At 44.6% G+C, this 22,310-nt stretch overlaps 1 protein-coding gene and 1 pseudogene across 2 annotated transcripts in view; one reads left to right on the plus strand and one right to left on the minus strand.

The window, feature by feature from the left end:
- The window catches only part of SRRM4 (serine/arginine repetitive matrix 4), a 143,576-nt gene that overhangs the window by 36,256 nt on the left and 85,010 nt on the right, over positions 1-22,310 (plus strand). The window lies entirely within an intron of this gene.
- On the minus strand, positions 16,393-16,511 carry LOC118603634 (annotated as a pseudogene).

The following is a 22,310-nucleotide window of genomic DNA, read 5'->3' on the forward strand; positions in this document are numbered from 1 at the left end:
TGCAGCCTGCCAGCAGGGCGCACAGAATAGGGGAGGGGATGCGGGCTGGGTTTCGGCCCCTGCCAGCCCCCTAGGCTGGGCACCTTTGGCAGCCCATCGATCGCACGCACTCAGAATCCCTGCTCTCCACGAGTCCCTGCTTCGCGTGTATTCGTTCTACGCTACACATTTCCTTGTGTGTCCTAGCTGGGCCCCTCCTCCAACAGATAGCTTGTCAGCTTTGATCTTTTAATCCAGGATTGGCCAGAGCATGATTGACATGCCTTTAAACTGAGCCTCCCCGGGGGCTGAGACCTGCTTTCGGGGATGGACAGCCTGGGCCAGGTCTCTAAGCCAGATCTTGGGGTCTTAGAATCTTTTCTGATCTCTCTACATTCAAACCAGGCCGATGTTGGGGGGCATACCATGCCTGTCTTTCAGGGCTGTCTCAGAGACTCTCTGCATCTCCCCAGCCATGTCCTGTGACCATAGGAAGAGAAGGGGACCATCGGTCCATAGGTACTCACTATGTGTCAGGTCCTGTTCTGGGTGCCGGACATATAGGAGAGAGAAGAGGAATGGCCCTGCCCCCCACACAGCTCACATTCTATGTGGGGAGCCACCTGAGTCAAAAATTACAATGTAGACTGTGGAGTGCTTTGATAAGGGTCTGGGAAGAGTATTCTGGTGTCTAGAGCAAAGACATGTAACCCTGGTGTGTGTGTGGGTGTGTGTGTGTGTGTGCGCGCGCGTGCGTGCATAGGGCAGCAGAGGTAAAGATTTCCAGAAGAAATGATACTTGCACTGAGACTTTAGCCAAACAGGAAGTGTAGGATTGGGGTGGTCCTGGGACGGAAGTGCAGCACATGCAGAGACCAGGCAGTAGAAGGGAGCTGTCTGTGGTCCAGTGCAGCTGAAGTATCCAGTGTGAGGGGTGAGCAGAGAGAGAGGAGGCTGGACAGGTGGGCAGAATCCAAATCACAGACGTGTCAACTCCGTGAGTCCAGGTCCTCCTAGAAGCAGATACCGGGACAGGATCACCTACGGGAGGATTTTGCTAGGGGGACTTCCTGAGAACAGATGGTGGCGGGGTGGGGGCCAGGGAGGGCCGGGAGAGCGTCAGACCTGGAACGGAGGAGAGAGGGGAGAAAGCATAGGTGAGTGGAATCATCCTGGCCTGCCAGGCAGTCTAGGGAGTTTCAGCAAGATCCTTGGGGAGCCCTCAAGCCAACGTCAGCCATCGGAGGAGTGCCGTGCATCCTTGCCTTAGTATTCTGGCCACCCGGCCATTGACTGGAAGCAGCCCACGGGACGTGTGGCCTTCCACAAAAGTCAGACCTCAGCACTGGAGGCCTTGGGTTAGTTATACTCTGCGTGGTTAAAAATCTGGGATATACATTCTCCTGACCACCACCTCTGAGTTTGATTTTATTCTAGGAAGAATGAGAAACCACCGAGAAGTTTTGAGCAATTCGCGTTATAAAAAATGATCACTCTGGCGGTTGTGGAGAAGATGGGTAGGAAGAATCGAGAGTATTATTTTTTAAAATGTGGGGTGAATCTGTTGTAGAGGTCCAGGAAAGAGATGATGCTGACCTGGACTTAGGGGGTGATGGGACCTATGGAGAAATGGGCAAACCGAAATTACATAAAGAGGCAGAATGTTTAGAAGTTGGTGGTTGTATACGGGAGGTGAAAAAAGGACTCAAAGGGGAAGCGGCAGAGGATGAGGGACATCTACGGAGTGTCGTTTGTGTGCTAGATATAGTTTATGGCGCAATTATCTCATTTAATCTCCATAAGAACCCTGTAAATTTGATTCTAGGTAGTGGCAATCCATCCACACCTCCCCAAGCTAGTCGTAGTAATTCCATTCTCTCACCACCGGCAGTTGCTTTAAGAATGGGCGTGTTATCCCATCTGTGCTAATGACATATAAAGAGAAGTCTGCTAGGGGGGGCTTGCGGTAAAGATTCCTCCTTAAGGAGTCACATTTATAGATGATCTTTTTCTCTTTCTGGACATTCTGGTGTCTGGATATGATGTCTGGGACCGCCAGCCAGCTCGAAACCGTGACAGGGCTGCCTGAGCGCATAGCCCTCACATCAAGGTTGGGGGAGCAAAAAGATGGAAATAACCTGAGCTCTGAACGACATCACTACGTCACTGAATAAACCGACCCTGGAACTCACTCACCTGGCCACTGGGCTTCTTGGAATTAAGGTCGTATATTTCCTTATGATTTGTGCCAATGTGAGCCAAGAGTTTCTGTTTCTAAACTCATACGTAGCATAATCTCTATTTTATCAATAAATAAGTGGCATCGTAAAATCACAGGGCTGGTAGATGGTAGGGTAAGGATACAGTGCCAGGTCTTCCTACAAGATCACCTTCCTTTGTTAATGAAAACCTTCCTCGTCAATGTCAACTCAAATCACCTGATAATAATAAAGCTGGAGCTCTTACCCTGTATGATATTAATATGCAAGGCAAAGATCTACAAGCACGAATTATGCTCTTGCTGTATACTCTGCATGATCCAAATCATTGAGGAGGACTTAAAGGACCTAGATTATTAGCTCTGCTATTAAAGAGTTTATGATGTAACTGAGGATAAATGAACATAATTGGAGACTAGGGTCATAGATCACTTTTAGGGGCCTCTAACTGCATGCTAGACCGTGGGATAAGTATTCTACATGTCTTTTCACCATTCATTCCTCACAACAAACAATAGACTATTTACTATTATTGTCACTGTCTTCATACTGCAGATATGGAGGTACAGACAGGCTCTTAACTTACCCAAGATCACCCAAGCTGGTATAAATGAAATTTAGGACTCCCCGACTCCAGAGCATGTGCTCTCAATCACTATGCTAGACTGCTTCTCATAGATGCTGATTTATGCAAGACGGCATCGCGCCACGTGGTATATGTATAGGACGTAACTAAGATTCTTAAGCACACGTGTGCGGGAGCTTTGCCCATGTCACTAATCCTTAGTGATTCCCAAACTTGAGCATGCGTGGGAGTTACCTGGAGGGCTTGATAAAGCACAGATTGCTGGCCCCAGCCCCATGTTCTGATTCCACAGATATGAGGTAGGGAGTCTTAGAATTTGCATTTCTAACAAGTTCCCAGGCAAAACTCAATATTGGGGACCACATTGTGAGAGCCACTGCCTTAGAATAACTCTATGAAGGAGGGAACCCCCATTTTTCAGGTGGGGGAACTGGCTTTGAGTAGGCAACTCATCTGTATGCACGATGCAGTAGGGAAGTGCCAAGGCCGGGATTTGAACCTGGTTCAGCCAAGCTTGAAAGTCTACGTTCTATCTATTGTACCATACTATCTCAAGACGCAAATGTGTCACAAATTCAGGAGGAAACAAGACTGAGGGAATGCTGAGGGAAAGCTTCCTGGAGGATAAGGAAGTAAAACGACTTTAACTCAGCCATCCCAGGCTATAGATGTGACCTAAAGAACACTGGACCTGCCACAGTGCAGCTATACAAACACTCTTGCTTGGATTTCTACATAATGGGAGGGATCATGGGGAGGACACACAGTCATGGTGGCTCCTGAAAAGGGAGGCCTGGACAGAATACATAACCTGGGCTAGGAAAACTTAGGGACCTCGGAGGCCGGAAGGGGCCGATTAAGGAGACCACCACTGGAAAAAGGAAAGGATAGCTGGGAAAACAGAGTGCCCCCCACTGAAAGGTGAAAAACAGCTTACAACGTCTTTTCTTACAAGAGGGGTGGGTAGGCATTACATCATCCCTACTCGTTCTCTCATATAAGAATAAAGAACACGGCTCGAATGTGCTCCCACCAGAACCCGCTCCCTTATTCCCATTCTAATTTCCTTAATCAAAGCAAAGGACAAGGACAGTGATTTCTTCTTTGTCACTGAGTGAAAAATGATATTCTGTGATTGAAGGCAACTGGAATTGTTCAGCCTCAAGGAAACAATCGACGAAGACACGAAGAGGCAGTGTTGTGAGCACACATTTCAAAAACCACGTGCCAAGGAGAGGTTTCTTCTGCGTGGTCGCCAAAACGAGACGTGGGACAAGTAGGTGGAAATTCCAAACCTAAGGGAAAACGTGCTGGTAATTCTCGATGTCACCCATGAATTAATTCGGTCCTCGAGTCGTTGGATAACTATCCGTTAAGAGCCCCTGTGTGTCAAGATGGTCCTAGGAGCTTGGTGAACTGAACGGAAATAATTCTTGTGGTCGTGGTTAGCCAAAATCCACCTTGTTACAACCTAGCCTTAGTTTTGAAGTCGAAGTGTTTTAAGTCCTTTGTCAGTGAGAGAAACTGTGGATAGTCACCAACTGACCCTTCTCCTACGCCCTCCGCTTCTCCCCGCTGCCGTTGTAATGAAACTTGTCAAATAGGCCCAAATCGCATCACTCAGAGCCTTTTCTCCTCCAGGGAATGGGAGCCTTGGGTTAAGTGCAGACGCAACATGGTCGGGGACCCTGTGAGCAGGCTGCACCCGGGACACCTGGTAGGAGCGCATTCTGTTGCAGGGGATGTGTTTCCTCGGTGAGGACGACCTCCCCGCTAATAGCCCATCCTTCAGGGACCCACACAGCTGTCCCAAGGCCTCTCTGGGGTCTGAAAGAAAATCCATCAGCCGTTCACAACTAAGCTGGGGAGCGTTTCAGCTCTCTAATGGGGTCATTAGCTGGGTAACAGATGAAACCGAGCAGCCGACAGAAGGACAGAGGTAACTGAAACACGAGAGAAAAATACACAGTGAGTTTCCAGACTCTCGTAACACATGTTTTCCTCAAAATTCCCTTGACTGCTACCCAGCATCACGAAATGTCAGAAACCAAGGGATCGGTAATGAGCAATTCAAAGAACCTAGGGTATGCCACAGGATGAGAACGAACCTATCCGTCAGGGAAGGATGGCAGATCTCTAGAAAACAGCAAGCTAGCCCGATAGGGCTGTTGATATCCCAGAGCATTCATATGTGGACGTTCCATGATTCCGGAAGCCCAGGAAACTAGGCAGAATGATTCGTGAGTTTATTCATGGCTTAGGAGTTTATTCCATTTTTGACTTGGATTAATCAACTTTGCTGATTATAAAAAATAATAATAATACATGTCCATTGTGGAAAGTATAGAAAAAGAGAAAATAAGAAACACCTCAAATCCCATAATTTAAGGATCAATACGATTAACTCTTTATTATTGCTATACCTGCAGACCTTTGTCTATGCGTATGTGTGCATCTTTTGCAAAATGAGAATCACATTCCCATAGTTTTATAAATAAATGTTTTTTTCTTATCTAACATGTAATTTTTCCGAGGCTTTCCTCCATATCAAAAACTACTTTATATGAGTACTATTTTAGAGGCTACATCGTATGAATATATCAGATTGAAACATATAAAATTAATGGTATTTAGCCTTTTTAATCTACAAAAATGACAAGAATTTCATATGGTTCACCTGTATTTAACTGATTTCTTCGGCCTGATATCCACTGACATTTGGACTATTCTCAAATGTTCTCAGTTATAAAAATTTTGCAGTGAACTGTATGTCCAGATCTTTTATGTACACTCACGATTAATCCTTATGGTCAACCCTCATGCACTAGTAATGTCCTGCTGTGTAACAAAGGCTGCAATAGCTGTATCAGTATTTGGTTGCAATCTAGATGTAGGCCAGAGCTGAGGTTTCATCTGGAGACTCGACTGGGGGCGAGTTCTGCTTTCAGGTTCATTTAGGTGATTGTAGGCAGGATTCAGTTCCTCATTAGCTACTGACCTGAGACTTCCCTCAGTTCCTTGCCACGTGGGCTTCTCCATAGAATGTCTCACAGCATAGCAACTATCTTCTGCCATGCCGGGAAAGAGTCTGCTAGCAAGATGGAAGTTACAGTCTCATGTAACTTAATCACAGACATGACAGACCATCAGACTTGCCGTACTCTGTGAGTTAGAAGCAAGTCGCAGGCCCTACCCACACTCAAAGGGAGGGGATTACGCTAGGGCATCAAAACCAGGAGGCAGGGACTCATTGGGGGGTCACCTTAGACTCTGTCCGTCACATTCTGGAAGTGGAATTGCCAGGTAAAATGGAATGAACCTGAGTTTTGAGATTTACTGATGGATTGTTCATCAGGATAGTTGTGTGAGTTTGTCTTCCCACTAGCCGTATGTGAAAAGGCCTGTCTGCGGTCTTGCCGATGCTGCTTATTTTCATTTTAGAAAACAGGATTTTTAATTTGATAGGGCAATATCGTATTCTGTTTTTCTTTGTACTTTTCAAGAACTACTTTTTTCCTTTAGTAACTAGTTATTGTGTTTATAAATTACCGATTCATATTTTTTGCTCATTTTTCTAAAAAGACAGTTCACTGTTTTAATATAATAAGAGTTTTATTAACCATTTGTCATTCGCACTTTAGATACTCTTTCTTAGGGTTTGTCCTTTGTTTTAAAACCTTGGTTACGAAATTTACAATAATATTTAATATTTTACGTGGTCAAATCCAATAATAATTTGCCTCATGATTTCTCCTTTGGCTCCTATTCCTAAAAAGCCCCTTATTCCCAAATTAGATAGCTCATCCTCCGACGTTTATTTTTTATAGTTATTTCATGGTTTCATTCTTTATCTTTAACTCTTTAGTCCATTGGTTCATCTTTCCGTCTCCTGTCTCACCTGGATAATGGTGTGATAACACCTCACTGGTGCGGATTCCTGATTGGGAGCAAGACGTATTAGAATCTCAGTAATACAGACAGAAGGATGGAGGACGGAAATACTGACCCAGTTATTGCAGGTTTTTGCTTTCTCGCCTTGATTAGAACTTCCGAGATAAATTGTAGAATAAGAGAGAGTCATAGATGTCTTCGTTAAGAATGTCCCTAGTGTTTTATCATGAAACCTAATGTTCTTTCCTTAGCTTGATGTAGATATTCCTTATCAAAATTTTACCTAGTTCAGGAACATTTCAAATATATCTGTAATGGGTATTGGCTTTGAGGAGGGGTCGTCGATTTAAATATCTTGATATTTTTTTCTTATCTGACTTATTGAGATAAATCTTATTGTTTCGGGCACATTTATCTCTTAGTAAACTTTTGGTTTCCTTTTGTTAATATTTAATTTAGGACTTTAGCATTTATAATTAAAGCGAGATGGGTTATAATGTTATCATTACTATTATTATTTTTGTTGTAGCGTTATGCTAATCTAATTGAATACTCAAGAAATTTTCTCCTTTTTTCTATGTTCTAGTATAACTTATAAGGTATAGCATTGCTGGTTTTTGGAAGTTTGAAAGATCTTTTTCTAGAGTTGCCTAGGACCAAGGCTCTTAAAGTTAACTGTGTCACAATTGTTTAGATTCTCTGCCATCAACGGTTTAGTCAATTTATCTGCCTCTTGTGATAATATGGTAACTTACATTTCCCCTACAAATTTTGTTGAGAGTTTAAAACTTACCAGGTAAAAGTTATAATAGGAGTTCTATAATATTTAAATCTAACTTTTGATCATTGATTATATTCCTAATTATATGTAGTTGATGTTTTCTTTTATCCGTGATTAAATATGATAAATTATCTACTTTATTATTGGTTTTCCAAGAATGAATTTGTGTATTTATATATCAATTATGTTAGCTTTTAAACTGTTTCTAAATCATTAATGTCTTCATTTATTTTTATTAGTCCTCTCTCCACTCTTCTGTTTTAATGTTTTTTTTATGAAAATGCTCAAAAACACTCAAAATTAGGAACTGTGTAAGGTACTCTTATATACGCATCACCCAGCAAGATTTTGCCACATTCACTTCATCTTTCCCTTTTTTTTAGTTTTATTTGCTGAAGTATCTTAAAGAAAACCCTAGAAACCCTGTCATTTCATCCCTACATACTTCAGAATGTACCTCTAAAAAATGTATTTATCTCTTTAGATGTCTTTCATGGTTCTTTCCACCTCATTGTATTGATTTTTTTTCTTAGTTTATTTATTCTTATATAATAAGAAAGACATTTAAGACTATGCATTTGCTTCTCAGTACAGAATTATCAGCACAAATCAATGAATTTGCTATATAATATTCTCAATACCAATATTTTCACAGTTAGCTACAGTCCAAGTTTTGATTCTTGGTCTAATAACTGTATATAATAAATACTTATATTCATAAATATCCTTCTGGCTTTCTTGTTTAAATATCTAGAAGCAATTCTAGTTTTGTTGCAGGATGGTCTGTTTTGCAAGTGGGTCCCCCAGGAAGCAGCATCTGAGATGGAGATTAGTGTTCAGGGGATATATGAACAAGTGACCTTGGGGTTAAGTGACACTTGTGGAAGGGACAGGAAGGAAGTAGGACTGGGCAGAGAGAAAAGCTGATCTGCAAAAAGCCTCAGTGGAGACCTCAGCTGACCCCACAGAAGCCAGAAAGAGTTGTCTGGAGTTAGCGCCTTGAGAACAGGCTTTTATTTCCCACATGATCATAGAGTGCAGGCTGCCTCGGGAAGGGGCGGAGCCTTGCTGCGTCTCCGCCCCCTCCCCCCTCCCCCGCATCCCCCCCCCCCTTCGCCCTGCAGTGCAGGCAGTCCCTGGGCCTGAAGGGGCTAATAGCTGAGTGCTGGCTGCTGGCAGGACCCTCCTCCTCCCTAGGGTTGGAAGAATCCACCCTTTGAACCTACAGGTGAATCTGGGCAGATCATCCCAGCCCCCACCTCGGTTGAGCACTTCTAAGTTTGGGGATTTGTTTTTCATAAATGATCCATCTATGTTCAAGAATCATAGTTATTCTTCAGCAGGCTAAACATCTGATACATACGTATCACTCAAACTTACTCCTTTTAATCTAACACTCGGTTTACTGAAGAGTGTTAAAGTCTTCTAAAATTATGATTTGGCCATTCTCCTTGTATTTTTTTATTTTTACGTATTTATTTTTTTTACAGTTTCACTTTATATATTTTAAACTGTGACATTCAATACATAAATATCCACGATATCGTGTTTTTATTAGGGCTTGGATTTCCTGCCCATGTAAAACTCCTTCTTTGAAAACCGTTTCTTTTTGCCCTGAATTCCATGCTCATTGATCTTTTCACTCCCAGTTTCCTTTGGTTTGTCTGACGTATCTTTGGTCATACCTTTATTCTCAACCGTTTTTCTGTCGTTTTCAAGGTGTACCCCTTGTAGAAAACACACAGCACATTCGGATTTTTAGTTTAGACCCGCAACTGAGAATATTGTTTTTTTACCAGTAGAATTTAACCACTTTATGATTATAGTCACAACCGATATAACATCTTATTTTATGTCTCATTTTAATATTTACTTCATTTCCTGTTTTCTCCTATGGAAATTGTATAATTAATTATTATTTTGATTAACATCTTACTTGGCCGCAGTATATTTTTAAATAATTTTTTCAGATTACATAAATTACAAAATTTAACCCTTTCGTTTTTTAAATTACGGACTCTTTCTCTTCAGTTGGAATTTTAGCTCCCTTGAGCGTGTAATTCTTGGATCTTGATATTCTCCCCTCAAAACGGCTTTGTTCATCATATTTTATGTTGCAGAGGAGGAGTTCGAGGCTGCCTGGTTTCCTGTTTATTGGCATTAGCCTTTCTCTCTGCTTTGCTTGTAGAACCGCTTCATTCACACTGAAATTGCAAAAAAAATCTCACCAAGATATCTAGATCTTTGTCTCTTCTTCTTTTTTTTTTTTTTCTGGACCTCGTTAGGTCTGTTCGATTTGCAGATAGAAGTAATTGTTTAGCTCAGGAAATAAGTTTTCTTCATTGTATCTCGGTCCTCTTGTCTCTCCTCCTTCTACAATATTGGATGTTGTGGGTCCATTCTCTGGGTCTCTTCTTTTTCCTTTTTCTATTTACCGTTTCGGAATGAGGGGAGATTTCCTTGAGCTTGTCTTTTTATTTGATCTTCTGTAATATGCGATCTACTGTTTGACGCGTCTATCGCAATTTTAGTGTTCATTCGGCCAACGTGTTTTTCATTCCAATGGCATGTTCCGGTTTTATAGACACCCCTCTCTGATCACCTCTTCCATGCACGTCAACGCGACGCCTTCCTTCATCTTGTCGAGACAACTTCTGAGCTTTATCCTTACGGTAGCTCTACATTGTTGAGACTTCTTAATCCCCTAATTCTGAACTTTGAGTTCTTTTTTTTTTTCATATCGCTGAATGTCCTTCTCTGTTGGCTCACATTTACGGAGCGAGGTCCACGTGTCTCATCAACCGGAAGCCTGTATGTGTTCTAAGAGGGATTTAGTAGATCTTTGACTGGATATTTCAGACCAGATGAAGGGAAAAGGGAAACATCAAATTTATTGTGATTTTTCCTTTTCATAGATTCAGCTGCTTAGAGAGATAAGAGAGGTAGCTAAAGCCAAAGATATCTTTGGCAAGGAGATCTGCCTCTGTGAAAGCTTTTATTTTTCTTGTGTGTAGGGAAGCCAGAAGTGGCAACAGCCTCTGGTCACCAAGATCCCAGCAGAGCTCTTTTTTTCACACTCCAAGTGTGACTCAGAGCCACAGCGGGTTCCACTTGTTGTGGCCATTGGCTCTACTTCAATTTCCAAAGATACTGGCGGGTTCCAAAATTGTCCCTTGATGACTTCACATCCCACCCTGGCTTCCGGCCAGGTGTCGGTAAGGTCCAGCCAGGGTCTTTCCATTTGTTTCCAGGCCTGTTTTTTGGATGCACACAAAAACGTCCAGCTGAGCTGGGGCCTTCTTCCACGCTCTCCCTGTCAACCCTGTACCTTGCTGGTATTCTTCTGTATTGCCCAGCCTCAGCTTCTCGCACAAACAGAACGTCTTCTGGTTAAATAAAGGAACAATGCAATTGTCTGTGTTTACAGTCCGTTGGTCATCTCAACAGTGGTTTGGAGACCACAAGGGGAGGGAGGTGGGTAACTCCCTTGGGAAGTTCTTAATTGCCAGCTTGATTCTGAGTGGTGCCCAAGGGAATGATTGTTCAAGTTGAAGAGTGCAGGAAAGGGGAAAAGAAGCAAGCGGGTGTAGAAAGGAAAGGAAGATGGGGGAAGAAAGAAAGACACAGAACAGAAAGAGAATGAGCCCACGAAACGGTCTATGTGCCCACTCGTGCCTTGCGATACCCACCACTGCTCTGGCCAGCTGTGTTCAGTTTCCTAGGATGGTCCTAGATCCCCCGGTGGCATTTGAGGAGCATGATGATGCTAAGGGTGCAGTTCTGGGTGAGCTCCTTGCTCGTCCCCTTCACTTCTGCCACCCATTCTTCTGCAGAAAGAGGGCACTCAAAGGATTACTATTATTATTGTTATTTTTGGTCTGATTTCTGAAAGGTCTCAGAAATGATTTGTGTTGGGAGCAACGGGGGTATCAAAAGCAAGACAGATATCTATGCCCTCTGCTGGTGAAAACAATAAGTGACCACCTCTCTTTCTCCCAGTTCTCCATTTGTCCTCTCTTGCTCAAATGAGAGTGGGAATATAGGGGCAGAAGGGGAAACAGAAGGAGGGAGAGAAGAAAAGAGAGAGAGAGAGAGAAAGAGAGACTCTAAGAATTAAGAACCATTATCAAAAAATAGACTTTTCTATCCAGAATGCAAAATGATAGTGGTACCCCGTAAGGGGGGCTGGAGGGGAATTTAGAAGACAGGACACCACTAACCCCTTCACAATGATGATTGGATTTCTGTTGAAGTTTTAATAGATGTCTGTGTGCTTTCCCGTCACATTACAGTCTGGGTGAAAAATTATACCAGGGCCACCAAGGAAAATAGATCTGCGTGAACCAAGATTTCATTGCCAAGGGCCACGTTATTGCATGGAATTTCTTTATGGGTCAACATGGCTGATTTATTTATATACGCACCAGACTGTGATCATCATGGGGACAGTTGTCTTATATATGCGTTGCTTGGACACAGGGTGAAACTACTGTAACATTTGCTTAAAAGAAGGAGAAGAAAGGTGTGAAAATATATCTGGGCTGCTTCGGAGCACTCACGGCCTGAGTCCAGGGCTGGCAGTTGGGATACCTGGGTTTTCATTGCATCTCCGTCAGTCACCTGATACATAAATGTGGGCAATAGTGTCGTCTGGCTGACTTTCAGTTTCCTCAACTGGAAAATAAGGATAGTCATAGCCCCTGCTGGTCTAGAAGGTCAACGAGGTATATTATGGCTGAAATACTATAGGAGTGATTAACATGGGCACTCGTTAATGACACTGTTACATCTGTTTATGTACTCGTTCTACAAACATTAATTGAGCAGCTACTATGGACCACACCCTTTGATGGGTGTGATCAAGGTAGGCACCAACCCTGTCATCACTATGCTCAAAGTCCAGTGCCCAGCAGATAACTAGCCTTTCTCCCCTGTCTTGCTTGTAGACTTGCTTCTTTATTCTTGAAATTCAAAACGTTTACTAAAATTTCTAAGTGTTTGTCTTTGCTCATTATTTGTTCCCGGAACTTGCTAAGTCTGTTTGATTTGCCGAGAGAAGTTCTTCAATTCAGCAAAGTTTCTTCATTATTTCTGCGGGCTCCGTTATCTCCTTCTTATTAGACAATATTGAGTATCCTGAACTCATGCTCCATCTCTCTTCTTTTGACCCTTTATTTTTCACGTCTCTGTGGAATGCTATAAGGGTTTGAGGTGCTCAGGAATTTGCTAATGGGATTCCCATTGCCTAGTGAGAACCCAGTCTATAGCTCTCTCTGGGAAGCCGTTATGATTCTCCCCCGCTGCCTTCCATGAGGGTGCAAAGAAGAGCAGAAATGGCCTTTTGATGTCCAGCTCTTCTCTTGGTAACTTGCACCACTAATTGAAAACAGGTCTCATCCACCCTCGGTCCTTTATCCCAACACACTCTCTAAATGCAAGCGCGCTGAACAGGACACTGAAGAAATTAAGGAAGTCGGAGATGGGGCTGGGCTCAAACATGACAGGTATCATCTCAGTCTTTGCTCTTGGGGACAGCAGAATCAAATCAGCTCTCGTGGCCGTGTTTTGCCACAGAGCTTCTCCTGCCCATCTCATGGCACAAGAAAAAAGGACACTAAAGATCAGCGATGGTGCGGTCAGTGCCGACACACAGCACAGTGCCTAGAAGGCGCCATCTGTGTGGTCTATGCCTGGCTAGGATAGGTAGTCCCTAAGTGATGAAATTATGGATGACTTCAATTTTTTTTTCACTTTTTTGGGCATGTTTTAAATGTCCTATAATTTTCACGTCTTACCACTAGTATGACTAGTATTTAATGAGTTTAGTATATCACGCATCCCTTCAAAGTTTGTGCAGGGCGACCGACTGGCCCCACTTTGAGCAGGACTTTCCAGCTTTTAACATTGAACTTCCACATATCAGGAACCCACCTCCCCCCCTACTCAGTCCTGGAGTAACAGAGATGGTTGGACAGGCTACCAATATTGATATATAAACAGTGTGGCAGATGAATAACCAGATGAAAAAGAAAGTACTGACACGAACTTGGGAAAGTGGAAATAAAAAATGTCACCTGAGTCTGAGGCTGACGTAGGACATTTGCCTTTGAGACCTAAACTAAACCTGAACTTGAGATCCACATGTTCGGGTGTGGCCGGAGAGTGAGTGAGCTGTCCTCACCCACCTGGACCCAGGCGGAGGACACAGCGTGTAGAGCACGTGTGTTTCTTTTATGTGCAGTGACCCCCCGCCCCCGCCACACACACACACACCAGTAAAACATGACCTAGTTATCTCCATAGCTGGCGAATTAGACTGACAACTTTCACATGGAGAAGAGTGAGTATAGGGCTGGAGAGGAGGCCAGAAATGAGGGAGAGGGTGGAAGTCACCTCCCCTAAGGGACAAGGCATAAATGTGAAGAAAGGAGGAAAAAGGCACCTGTCTCACTGACAGGTAAGAGCGGCTGCCTTGCACGGATTGCTTATTGTGACTTAGGCATCATACGAAGCTTCCTACACATATTAGCTTCTTTGACCTTCATGACAATCCTCATTCTTTGAGAGGTACTCATGTTACCTCCATTATTTAAGTGAGGAAACTGAGGCACAGAGAGGTGAAGCCATTTGCCTAAGACACCCAGGTAATAAGTGCAGAGCTGAGATTCAAATCCAGTTTTCTCTGGGTCTAATTATGTGATAAGTATCACAGCCACAAATCTAAATCTGCATGATTTGGGTTAAGCCCCTTAACTTGTCTATGCCTCAGTTTCTTCATCTGTCAAGTGAGGATGATATCCCCTGACTAATCTTACAGAGTTATTATGAAGATCTAGTGGAATGGTAGATGTGAAAGTAATAATGTTACTCATACAAATTATTTTCATATGATTTCTATAATGTTGGTGATGTTTCAACTGAAATATAGAAGAATAAACTATACAGGCTCAAAAACAGTCCTGTGATACGCAGCCCTTGGGCGTTTCTAAGTTACACTCTTAGACAAGTAGAGTAAAGTACTAGGGGGGCATTTGTCCCCAGATTAAGATTTCTGTTTTTCTTGGCTTTTGCAGGATGCCTTTGTGTTTTTGGAGGGATCTGAGGTGTAACGTGTACAAATGGAGCCCAATCTATGCCTCGTTTGATTCTTGATTGAAAATCATCCAGCGTCAAGATCCCCATCTATAGAATGGAAATAGAGGACAGAGGTGGTTAGATGCCGTGGATGGTGGTCAGAGGGTGAAGAGTATGATCTGTGAAAGGAGAGAGAGTAAGTAAGGTCTGTAGAGAAAGCCGACCTCTATCTGCTCAGTGTGGTTTGGTCCTACTAGGGTCCTTGCCTTTGGGCAGTGGCAGGGGCCAAATGGTCTCCCTAGGACCCTCACCTCTAGGATGTCATCTGCCAGCATCGGTCATGAAACTATAGACCTCAGAAGCTGGGAATGACCCTAGAAATCACCTGGTCCGATGCCTTCAGTTGGCAGATAACCAGTCTTTCCTGAGAAAGACTCCAGGACTGTCCCAAGAACATAGAGCCAGTTAGTGGTAGTGCCAAAAACTAGAACTTGAGTCCCCTGACTCCCAGTTCACAGGTCTTTCCATCCGACTAACTGCCTAGCACGTATTTTGATTCCCAGGTTGGAGAAGCAGGGTGTGCAACGGGGTGGGTGAAGGCCTGGCGAAGAGGGAGGGAGAAAGGGTCTGGAGGTGGGGAAGAGAGGGGTAAGAGTGAAAGAGAAAAAAAGAGAGAGAGAGCTAGGGAGGGAACAAGAGAAGGCAGTATGATCGAGAAACAAGATTCGCAATAAATGTGAGGGATGCTGTGGAAATTACTTTTTGAATGGCGTTTAATTGGTTTATTAGTGTAATTCAGTTGCAGTTTGATTTGATTCAGACCTCCGATGTGTGCGATCCACCACCCACCAAGGACACTGCCAGCCTTTACAAACAGCAACAAATGGCAGATGTGAGAGGAGGAGGCGGTGGGGGTGGGTGATGAAAGGTGAGGGGGGAGCCGCAGAGGAGAAGAGGAAGGGAGGACGGGAGGAGGGTGAGAAGAGAGAGATGGAGGAGAGAGATAAAAGCTAAGCAAAGAGAAGGGACGGGAAAAGAAGAGAGAAGGAATAAGCAAGAAGGCCGGAGATGGAGGAGTGTGACCCAGTGATTGTGAGAGGAGTAGGAGGGAGATCGAGGAGCAGGGAGAGATGGAGGAGAGAGGAGAGAGATGAGGGGGAAGGTAAGTGCAGCAAAGGGGAAGTTAGAAAGACCTGGGGGACCAAGGAAGGCAGAAGCATGGATGCTCAGAGATGAGGAGAGGCAAACGCAAAGAAAGACAGGGCACAGGGAGAGAAGAAAAAAGTATAGGGAAACCGTGAGTTGCAAACACACCCGTGTGTGCACACGCACACACACACAGGCACACCCCTGTATCCTGGGCATCTCCCAATGCTCCTGAGGACCCATCAGCCGGATGTCCTCTGGATTCCTGATGCTAGGGACTCACCACCAGGGACTTACCACCCTCCAGGCTATGTCCAGTCCCCTGAGGAGGAAGCCCTTCTATGTCGTTGGCACTATGCGCATCTGGATGGCAGGGGTCAGTGAGCCAATGAATGAGCAGCTTCTCGTGGGGACCTTGGGAGATGAAAGTGGAGCTGGCAAAGCACAGCCTAGGAGCATCTCGAAGCTGCAAAGACCCAGAGTGGTTTGCAGCTGGGGAGATGGGAGCCCAGGGAAGAGAACGGGGTCAGAGGCAAAGCTTCCGAAGCTGCTCGTCCCACCTCCCAGACGCAGGTTGGAGTCCCCACGACTGTTGGAATGGTGTCGTACTGGGACTACGGGCACAGGCTTTGGACCCAAACAGTCCCAGATGTCCAGCTTTGGCCAAGTATTTTTATTTTCATTTTTATTTAATACCCCAATTTTTTTTTTTTTTATTCCTATAGCACCTAGTCTTCCTAGGTGGTCTCCTATCCAAGTACCAATCAGGCCTGACCTTGCTTAGCTTCTGAGATCAGACGGGATCGGGCTTGTTCAGGGTAGCATGGCTATAGACTTTGGCCAAATCTTTTTAATTCTCCAAGTCGCAGTTTCTGCAAAAATACAAGTCAAGGTAGTCCCTGTGTCATTAGAGTTGCTGTGAAGAACTAGGAAGATAAAAATATATGGGGAGGATCCAGAAAAAGCTCGGCAAGTACAGAGTGCTTGATGCATTATGATTTTTATGATTTTTATTATTAATAAAAGAGGGGCATGGGGCACTCAGCAGAGTCGGGCGGAGGTTTTCCCTAGCGGAGGTATGAGAAGAGCAATATGGCATTGTGGTTATGCATGTGAACCCTGTAAACCAGGATGTCTGGGTTTGGGTCCCAGCTCTGCCACTGAATGAACTCGGGCATGTTCGTGACCTTGTCGTGCCTCAGTTTCTTCTGCTGTGAAATGGGGATGAAACTAGTTCCTACATCATGGGATCGTTCATGAGGATCAAATACGATAGTACAGAGGAAATGCTTAGAGCAAGGCCTGGTCCGTGGTAGGTGTTAAACACATGTCAGTTCTCGGTATGGCTGAGCTGAGCTATGAGGATATAGAGACCGAGGACGACACACGTATAATCACGCAGTTAGCGTGGAGCTGGGGTTTGAATCCAGGACCCCCAGCACTGCCTGCTGGCTTAGGACTTCCCAGGACTCCAGAATCCTGTTCAAGCATCTTCCCACATTGCCACGCCTTCCAAAGATCCCCACCCCACCATTGCCAGCACCCTACGGCTTACTGCCCCTGAACGGACCTTTAGCCACATCTTTGATGGTTTAAAATGCCTCGTTTTGAGAAGGAGACAGGACAGTGTGTATCACAACCCGGACTTTGGAACTCTCTGGCCTTTGTCACTGTCCCCCATCCACACATAGATATACACGGACACGCCCTCTACCTCCCTCTGTAATTACAGAAGCTAAGTTAACATGGTTGGCAGCCATCGGCTGGGAACACAGGCTGGATTTATCTCTAATGCTGATTCCAGGGACCTGTAATTTCCATTAGTGACACACGACTATTTTACAGAACTGAAAAATGCACGCACAGTGAACAAGCTGCAACCCCGAAGAACTCCTGTCTTGACTGGGACTAATTATTTTTACAAATAAAATAATTAACCATCCTGGTGACCCGCTGATGGGGAAAGGAGACCTGCTTTGGGCACCATTAATTATCCCCGGGGTTGGTTTTCAGGACGTCATCATCTCGTCTCAGACTGGCCTGGACAGAGTGAGAGGGAAGCAGGGATCCTGTATCGCCCACATCAAAGAGCCCTCGCCTTGGCCTCGAAGGGAGGAGGGGGACAAAAGCACAAGGGTGACCCCTTAGTCAGCAAAAGGAAATCTCTTGGCTTCTCTCCACATTGAAGCTCACCCAGGGAAACTTGGAGGTGGAAGGAACCCCGCAACCATGGGAGACGTCTGGAGGTCTGGGTTTGCATTCCTGCTGTGTGGCCTGTAGTACGTCACTTATCTTCTCTGAGTCTCAGAATGTCAGCAGGTATGGATGAAATGAGATTACCTGTCAGACATCCTAGAGCTTAATGGATACCTTACAAATTATTTTCATATATGATTCACAGTTCAACCTCATCATTGTACAGTTAAGGCCTGAGAGGGGAGAGAACTTGACCAAGGACACACAGCCAGTTTTGGGGCAAAACTAGAATCAGAACCCAGGTCTTTTTTGGGTCCGTCGTTACTGTTTTTTGTTTGTGTTTAACTTCACCCACATTAGTTTGTCTGAACTCTTTGTTATCCAGTCTCCCTTGAAGTATCCAGAACACTAATGATACGGTATCTCTTTAGCCTGAGTTATCTGGATCCAATCTGGCTTGTGTTTCACAGGTGTGAGGAAGCGGCATAGTACAAAATGTGGAGATTCTGCACTCAAACAGGGCAGTATTTTATGGCTCGTCTGCGCCATTTCCTTGCTAGGTGACCCTAGGCAAACCTATGAAAATGTCTGCTCTCAGATTCCTTATCTTTAAAGAGAAGGTAATCATGGAATTTATCCTACATTTTGTGAGATTACCTATCAAGTGACATCGAGCAAGTATTTACATAAGTCAGCTATTGCCACAATAGCGCTGTGTAACAAATCCCCCCAGAACTCAATGTCTTAAAACATTCACCATTTATTCTCACTCGCGCATCTGCAGGTCGACTGGGAGTCAGCTTGTTCAGGTTGGGTCCAGCTGAGCTTGGGTTTTAGATTTACTTTACATGCCTTCATTTCCTTGGACCAGGTGACTGCTCAGGACAAGTTCTCATGGGATGGTAGAAGTGCAAGAGAGATAAGCAGAAATATACAATGCCACTTAAAGTCTAGGTTCGTAATTGGTACACTCTCACTTCTATCCACGCTGTGTTGGCCGAAGCCAGTTATATGCCCAACCCCAACACCAGTAGGGTAGAGAAATAAACCCACCGCTTGTGGGAGGAACTCCAGGGTCATATGACAGTGGACACAAGGAAGCAGGAACAGAGAACAATAATACAACCTACCACACTGTACAATAAATGCTGTCAGTTCTTGCAAGAGACCACTGCTTGAACTCAGTAGAGCTTGAGAACTAATACTGCCTGATGTAGGCCGTAGCACTTGACAGTTTTCAAAGTTTCACTTTCCTCAAATGGTCTTGTACCCTCACCACAATGCTGTGGAGTAAGAATTAGAGTCCCCATTTTACAGCTGGGGAAACAGGAGCTCAGAGTAGTAATGAACTTGCCCCCAGATCACACACTTGGAGAGTGTGGCAAAGCAGGACCAGAATCTGGGTTTCCCAACCCAGCCCCAGATCAGGGCTGGGTCCACGACCTCATAGGAAAAAGAAAGTACCCAGCATCCCTTTCTTCTTTTTCTTCCTCCTAGAATCAGATCAAAACACATTCAGCCAGCCCATGAGATGCAGGTGAAGGAACTTGATAGAGCAGCAAGGGAAAGCATGAATTATGAGCTGCGGGGGTTATTCTCACAATCTTCCCACAGTAGAATTCTCCAGATGCCTCCTAGTGTTTAACAGGAACTTTTGGCAAAGAGAGCTGGGCTCGAATCCCACCTCCAGCTCCTGTTTGTTATTTGATCTTGAATGTGTAAATTAACTTCTCTGAGCCTCAGTTCCTTACTTGCAAAATGAGGATCGTAATCCTTTCTACTGCATAAAAAGGCTGTGAGGACCCATTCATTCATTTGTTCATTCCGTTAATACTTATCGAGTACCTACTATGTGCCAGATATTGTTGTAGATGCTAGAGATGTAGCAGTAAATATGAGCAAGTCTTTGCCCTCATAGAGCCTACAACTAGTGCAAGGAGAGAAGCCATAACCAGATAATGCAACTAAATAGATGGTGGTAAGTGCTAAGGAGGGAAATGAATCAGGGTAAGGGGATTAGGGAAAGCCTGGCATTGGGCAGGGTCCCTGCATCACGTTTACTTCTAGTATTTAAGGGAAGCCTCACCGATGAAGTGACATTTGAGCAAAGATTTGAAAGACGTGTAGGACCAATCCAGGTGACGTCTGGGGGATGTAAAAATGTGAAAGCCTCGAGGTGGGAGTACGCTTGGCCAACATGGTTGGAACAATTCGAGAGAAGAGGAGAATGATACGATGAGATTAGAGAGTCGACAGGGGGCCCATTGATGCAGTGATGTGGGGGTGATTATAAGGGCTTCGATTTTTATCCTTCGAGTGAGATGGGAAGCCCTGATTGGAAAAGAGGAGTGACACCATCTGACTTCATCGAAAAGGATCGTTCAGGCTTCAGGGTGGGACCAGGGCAAGGATGTAATGGGATAATGCATGCGGAGCACTTAATACAGAGCCTGGTATGTTCTAAATGGTCAGCAGCGTGTTATTCTGCTTGGGCGGTCGTAACAGGATGCCGCAACGCAGATTTATTTCCTCACAGTTCTAGAGCCTAGAAGTCCAAAATCAAGGTGTCAGCAGGTTTGGTCTCTTCTGAGGACTCTCTCCTAGGCTAATCCATGGCCACCTTCTCGCTGCATCCTCAAATGGTTATCCCTTGGTCTCTGTTGTCTATATCCTGAGTCCAAGGACGCCAGCCACCTTGAATTAGGGCTCATCCATATGACCCGTTTTTACCCTAATTATCTCTTTAAAAACCTTATCTCCAAATACATTCTAAGGTACTGGGGAGTAAGACTTCAGCATATGAATTTTGGGGAAGATGCAATTCAGCCCATAACAAAGAGCAGCAATAAAAGTAATAATAAGTTATTATTATCCTTATGGTGCATTTAGGATCTCTGCTGTCTAGGCGAGTCACGTACCCTTTGTCCCAGGCAGCACCTCCCAGGGGCCGACATAGGCTTGGAGCTTTTTCCAGCGCCATCCCCAACACTCTTTGGATGACAAATATTTATTATGCACATCTTTGTGCCAGATTCGGAGATACTGTGCCGAGCACGTAGCATCGGGTCGCTCGGTTGTTCCGGACATGACATGGTTTCCCGAACCTTCACCGTCTTTATCAGACTGTTCTGGATCTCCTTTCAAGAAGTATCTGCTGATCACCCACATGCGCCGGGCACTGGGCCAGGCTTTGGTGATGATAATGATGAGCAAGACAGGGCTCTGCTGTCAAGGAACTCTTGAAGATTTGTTCCCTGTAGCTAATCGCATAAACAAACCCATTCTGACACATCGGTGGGTGTTAATAAATTTTCCTCTCGAGATAACATATGTGTCTTTCGGAGACCTTGTGATTCAGTGGAGGGCATGTGGTGGGATTTTTAGGCAGAGTGACAGGCCTGCAGGGGACCTACCTCTTGGCATGAGCCCGGATGCGTATTGTCTTGTATACTGGCTTACGTGCTGGCGTCTACCAGATGGGTGAGAACGGAAGTCACGTCGGTCGTTTTTCACTGCATATCCAGGATGTGGCATCGTGGCTGGCGCACAGTGGGTGCTCCACAAATATTTGCAGAATAGATAGACGAGCCTTAAATCGCACTGTCCAGTAGGGTAGCCACTCGCCCCCTCTTGCTCTGTGTATTTAAATTAAAAACAAAATACATTAAGATTGATGATTACATGCATTTATTCGTTTCTTATTAAAATGAAAAATCATTTCCTCAGTCACATTTCAAGCGTTCCAATGGCCACGCGCATTCGCACTGCCATATTAGACAGCACAGATACAGGCTAGAGAATGTCCCCGTCATCACAGGAAGCTTGCAAATCTAGAGCAATAGTTCTCAGCCAGGAGCAGTTTTACCCCCACCCCGCCCCCCGCCCAAAGGACACGTGGCAGTGTTGGAAGATGTTTTTGGTTGTCACAACTGGGGTTGCTCCTGTCCCCTAGTGGATGGAAGCCAGGGGTGCTACTTAACGTCCTGCAGGGCACAGGAGAGTCCCCCACCTCGTGCCAACAATAATACTAAGGCTGCGATGCTGCTATGTACAATAGTCCTGCTGCTTAGTACAGTAGTACTAAGGCTGCGATGCCAGCTCACACATCTACAGTACCCGACAGTTTGCAAAGTTGAGTTCTCCTGTGTGATTCCTCCAGCTCTGGGACATAGTTAGGGCCAGCGTCATCCCCACTTGGTAGGGGGGAACAAAGCAAGGCTCAGAGATGTTACGTGTCTCAGAAGACAGCGGAAATTGAACTTAAGGGCCTGCATTCTAGAGAGGCTGTTTTTCCTCAGTTAAGAAAGATTTTTTTTCCCCCCTAACAGTTTCTAGAAAGTGGAAGCAGCGTTTCCCCTCATTGAAGATATTTTGACTGAGATTACTCCATGGAGCTGTGTTTTTTTTCCCATAGTACTCTACAGAGTAGTAGCCCACT

The sequence above is a fragment of the Rousettus aegyptiacus genome, unplaced genomic scaffold, assembly GCF_014176215.1.
Source record: "Rousettus aegyptiacus isolate mRouAeg1 unplaced genomic scaffold, mRouAeg1.p scaffold_m13_p_5, whole genome shotgun sequence".
NCBI classification, from domain to species: Eukaryota; Metazoa; Chordata; class Mammalia; order Chiroptera; family Pteropodidae; genus Rousettus; species Rousettus aegyptiacus.